The sequence below is a fragment of the Thamnophis sirtalis genome, unplaced genomic scaffold, assembly GCF_051295495.1.
Source record: "Thamnophis sirtalis isolate CommonGarterSnake01/CBP01778 unplaced genomic scaffold, rThaSir2_p1.2 scaffold_2, whole genome shotgun sequence".
Lineage (NCBI taxonomy): Eukaryota > Metazoa > Chordata > Lepidosauria > Squamata > Natricidae > Thamnophis > Thamnophis sirtalis.
In genome coordinates, this window is record NW_028261382.1 from 3,349,236 (window position 1) to 3,355,322 (window position 6,087).

Genomic DNA, 6,087 nt, shown 5'->3' on the forward strand with positions numbered 1-6,087 from the left:
CACACCCTCTCCCTGAGTTCTCTTTGTAAATGTATTTTTCCTTTGTCATTTTTTTATTTGATTTTTCAGATTTAATCATCACCTCAATATACTGCCAACTACTTCCTTCAATGGAGTAAGCGGGATTATTGATGAAATGTTAACATAATGTTGCTAACTATGTGCAGCATAAGAACCTAAGGGCAACTGAACCCCTCACGTATTTTAAAAAAAAACCTGTCCTTGTATTATCCAGTTGATGTATATATTAATTCAAGGGCTGGTTGGTTTTTTTAAAAGTATTCAGTATTGCACTGCCGTTTTCCAAAGTGAAAACCAGCTCTGCTGACAGCTGCAAATGTTTCTTAAAGCTCAGCTTGGTGTGATAAGTAAGCTGCACAGCTAAATATAGGCTTTCCACAGGCATGGTTCTGGGAAGGAAGTGGTCACAGGCGCAAATATACTGTGTGAGTTCTCTGAGAGCTGATTGTTTGGGCAGACACAATTAAATTGTGCCCCATTACAGCTTCCTTTGGAATTGACCTCATAGCTGCTATCAGGGTTTTTAAGTGATTACTTTTGAAATTCCAAAATTGTAGAGATATCACTGACTCTTATTGATTCTGAAGATGTTTTTGCACATGAAGGTGACTTTAATAGAGAAATATAACTGCCTGAAGGTGTGTTTGGCCTTTAGACCTCTCTTCTGACTTCCTGAACCCATCACGCTGGCCTTTTCCTGCAGAGGCAGCTTAATCCCACTGTATCTAATCTGTCTGCTCAGTATGGTTAAGGTTGCTTGAATTAGCTCTGAAACAGTGGAGCTGCTGACCAGTATTGAATTCCCAAATCTGGGGATGTATGTTGGAACATGGATAGCTCTTGTGTTGAGCCTGTGCTTCTCTTCTGGATATATGTGCAATTTTTGGATATATTATATGAAAAACTGTTTATGTTTACGTTACATGACAGATGTAACCATATATTAGACCTGCCTTCTCTCTTTTTTTTTTTCTTACAAGGCACATAGATGCACAAAGTTGTGTGTTCCTTCTATGGATTGATGTTTCTGTTTCTTTATTGTTAAACTGTGACTGATGTGTTTACTTCAGCCTTTGAGACAAATAGCCACTTTGAACAGAATGTTGCAGGTTTGGACCAGAAATTAAAAGATAATCTGCAGAAACTACTTCTGACTCTAGGCTCATGGAGTAGAATGTGGCCCCTCACTTAATGGAAACTGAGCCCACATGGAATATGTGGTGGCTTCTTAAAATGTTTGAAATCTTTCTGCTTCCATATCACATTGGAGAAAGTTCAACTAGAATTCAGGACAATGTGTGTGAATGTTTTATTACTTTAAAACAAAAGTGCAAAAATTGTTTGCATGTGAAGAGCCAGACACACCGGCCCCTAGACTCTGAGTTGTGGGTGTTGTACAATTGACCACCAAAACAAGCATTTGCTATGAGTGCGCTACAGAATTGTTCAGAGAGTCAAAAGCATGAATTATGCTCCTGCTTGAAATAATGAAAAGTGACTATATACACTTTTGTGAGTGTACTTTGCTCACAGCCTGCTGCCTGCTCTTCACGCTGGGCTTTTTCTCCAATTAGGTATGCTTCTAATTGATATCTGCATGTACATAAACATTCATTTAGCTTACTTACTTACCACCATGGTAGGCTATATTCCGTAAGGCCACTTTACATAGTTTTGCGTGTAAGATAATTGCATTGTGTCCCTCTCATGTTGATATAACCTGTAAAATAGACTATTGAATGTTTTAAGATGGCCATGCATATTTTATGCAGCAGCTCCCAAATGTCATATGTTATCTTTCAGATATTATTAGCATTGTGCGCTCCATTCAAGCAGAGGTATGTGCTCACTGCCATCTCTTCTTTATATAATAGTAGCTGAACTTTGAAAATGAAGGATAATAATGCGATTGCTCTGTATCAGTGAGTATTTGTGTGTGCGAGTGTGATAGAGGGAGGGAGGGAAGGGAGATGCAGAGGGATATAGTACATAAAGATACAATATAGCCGAAGCTTCCAGGTTTGATGGATCCTGGGACCACTTTTGCAAACAATCCTATTGAAACCCAGTTGCCATATGGATATTCTGCCATTTAAGAGATCAGCCAGTCCAAACCCATTAGACAAATAATAAACTGGGGGAAAATGTTGCAGTATCATTTCTGAACAAAATGAAATTCCTCCTTGTTTGTATAATTAGCTGCTGTGATCATAAAGCATTAACTTAAATATAAAAAGATACTTTTACTACATTTTAAATACATGTGTTAATGGAGTGCAAGGGATTGTGTTTTCAAATAGCCATACTGACTGTAAATAGATATTTTTCTTACATAGATATATTTACAAATTGTAAATATATTTTTTGGAAAGCTGCTGCTAAATTTATATTAGCACAATACCTACAATTTTCCTAATGGCAAACAAGAATTATCTGAAATTCATTTTAAATTTAAACATTTGAATACATCTTTCCTGGAACAGTGTCATTAATCTTTTCTGGGGTGGCAGCCCGGATCAGTAATTAAGTGTGCTAAGAACATTGCCTCGTCACAGATATAAAGCTGTTAAAAGGAGAATTCTGTGGTGGGAATTACCCAGTGCCTGCTACGGATTTAATAATAAAGCCTATATTTAAAAAAAGAGAATAAAATTACCTGTTCTGCATGAAACCAACAATCTCACCAAAAGAGCACTATTTGGTTATGTTAATTCAAGAGTTCTATTGACATCATTGAAAAAGAAAATGAAATAGTAGCATCTTCCAAATCTGCAATTTCTATAGAATAAAAGCAAGACACGGTTTTAAAATTGTCTAGGTAAAATAAAACTGGGGAAATTGATTCCATTTTTCAGATGGCAACCAATAGGGAAGACTAACTGCTGCTAATACTGTTAAAGACGGATCAGGCCTTTATCTATCTTATTTACACAGTGCTGTAAAACCTAAAATGTGGAGAGCAGCAAAGTTCAAAGAAGTGGCAAAATATTCAGAAGAAGCTGGAAGGAGAAAACTTGGGAGTCATTAACACCTTTTCAATATTAACCAGGCCTGGCTGGGTCTCCTTCCCGAAATGTGTTAAATGAGGCTTACAATCTGCCTCGAGTGATTAATTATGTAGCAATTTTTATGTCTCCCAACCTGTTGCCCTGTTCAAGCATAGCCTTCCCCATATTGATGCCAAATCCCAGAATCTCTGGCCAGCATGATATTAGTTTTAGAAAAACTGCTCCATCCCAACCAAGAAACGGCTCTCAGGATAGAGATACACGTGAGAGTATAATTGTTTCTAAATGGCTTTGTTCTTAGCTTCTGTCTAGCACTCCAGTGCTCCCCAAAACCCTGTCCTTACAAAGGAACAGATGTAGTTTTGGAAGTATGGAATTGGAGAACTGAACATGGAAATAGTAGCATCTCTTCCATTAGAACCCCCCACCCCTGCGCTATAAATACTCTGCCTTTAATAATAGCACACATTTTTGCAAGTATGTTTACACACTTAAAGAACAGGTAGTCCTGGACCACAATTGAGCCCAAAATGTCTGTTGTTAAATGAGACAGTTGTTAAGTGAATCAAAACAGTTGATAAGTTAGCAATCCGGTTGTTGAGTGAATCTGGCTTCCCCATCAACTTGCTTGTCAGAAGGTTGCAAAAGGGGTCATATGACCTTGTGACACAGCAGCATTCACAAGGAAAAAAAAGGCATAAAGTCAACTGAGTGGCCAGTCATTTTTAGTGCTAGGAAGGAGACAATAGCAAACAGCCTCCGATAACTGCTGGGACTTGTCCAGGCAAGTCTTTGAAACACAATTGAATGAAAGGGGGGGGGGGAGCATGGGAGGGGAATTGCCTTGTTTTCTCCCATTCTACAATTGAATGTACTTAGAAGTGCATTGTGAATCCTCTAATCTGCGATTTTACTGATTTGAGCTACACTTAAAAACTATTTGTATTGTAAGATTGCCACCCCTATGCCCAGGAACTTTATTGAAAAGTATTAATTCCTAATGATATTCTACCCTAACATTTCCCTTTCCATCCAACTTTTTGTTGGAAAGCTGTTTGCTACGATGCTTGAAGCGAGGTAGAACAACAGATGGAGGTTGGGAAAACTTGTCACTGAGCTTGTTCCAGTGTGCTTCCGTTAGCTTTGCACCGATTCCGGCTTCCAGTTCCTTGAGTTGTTCCTCAAGTCCTGGAATTAAGAAAGTTTGATATATATTTTAATAATGGAAGGAAATTATTGAGTGTCTATATTTTTATAAATGAATTCTACTGAACTACAAGCATAATCCAATTGGGTTTTATGCTAAGTGTATTATATATTTGAATATACGTTTCTTGAATTTTAAAAATTCACATAGTAGGCCTCTCTTTCCAGGGGTTTGGAATAGGCACCTCCAGAATCCCGCTGAACCTTCCTTAACCTGATGCTCAGAGATGCTGGAGCTGCCAGCTGGGGAATCTGTGATTTGTAGTCCCAACCAAGCTGGAGGCTTCAGGCTGAGGAAGGTCTATTCTATAGAGCAAACTCCTATGCCAGCCTGCAGCTTGGTACATATTGTTACTCATGCAGATGGGCCTTTTCCAAAATGATCTTTCCAATGTACCATTTGTTGACTTGAATTCAGACTTGGAAAGGTTTTTTATCCTGAGGTGATTCTCTGCGTGTGATTTTTTTTTTTAACTATCTACATTGAGCAGTATGTGGAAAGATCTGTTTTACTTTTATTTGGGAAGACAAAGTATTTTAAAAATTCCTATTCAAATCCAGTTTTATATGGTATTTCTTTTCCAGTGCCTCAAGGATGGGGAAGGTTCTGTGCCCCTTCAGCAAATCATTGTATTTGGAGTTCACTGCATTGCTCTGTCGGGTGCTTCATCATAATTTATATTTATCCATTCTTATAGCTATGTTATACCGTTTTTGTGTTCAGACGGCAGTTACACTTTGCTGTGGTACTTTGCAGTGTACTCTGTGACATACATGTTATTATGTAAATAAACCAGTTTTATTACACTGAAAAATCCAGGCATAGCATTCCTTTTATTTTCTTACCTTGATGATTTTAATATAATGATGAAAGAAATGTCCTTCTGGGTTCGGCTCCAAGTGGGGAAAAAGACACTGGAGACATGGAGGCTGCTTGGAAAGATGGTTTATTGGTGGACAGGACCACACGGGTTGAGCCCTGAACAGAAAAGGGGATCACATGCTTCAATGTTGGTGGAGAAGAAGAGAAGGGCTGAAGGAGGGGCTTGCTAGGCTTTTTATAACCTGTTCAGTCCCACCTCTCTGTTTCCTGTTTCTGTGTAAGAAATGTATTCTGATTGGTTGTCAGACTCCCATGGGGCCATGCAGGGGCAACTCTCTGGGCTGTGTTTTGAATCCAGGTATGGATGAGTTCTCAGATGCCATGTGGTCAGTTGAGTAAAGGGCCAATATTATCATGCCTTTACTCCCATCCCCCCTGGGGCTGCAGTGGAGAAGTCTTTATTATGTAAAAGGGACTAGCCTGGCCTTCTCAATGGCCCATTGACAGTGGGGATGGGCAGGAAGCTACAGGCAACTATTCTCTCTTTTAAACCATTTCTTTCTTTTCACATCCAGAGAAATCTTCTGCCTTTTCAATATTTCCTAGGATATTTCATTTTTCTGGGAGAGGGCTGGATGATAACTTCCCACAATAAAGAAATTTAAACCCCTATGCAAAGCTCTCTTCTTTTACTGATTCCTCAGTTAAAGCATACAAAGAACTTTTCATATCCCATTTCCTCAATCCTGGTGTCCTTTATGTGATAGAACCCTGGCTGAAAAAAGCCTCTTGCTTGCATATAGAGGTAGTCCTTGTTTAGCAGCTACAATTGGGGCCAGCAACTCTGTTGCTACGGGAAGCAGTCACTAAGTGAAACTGCAACTGTATTTATAATCATCTGCTTTACAGCCCTGTGAAGTTGTAAATGCGAGGCTTGGTTGCAAAGTTATTTTACTGTTACTGTCACAACTGCAAATGGCTGCTAAAAGACGACTACCTTACCTTTGCATGATAGCCATTAATGTCTGG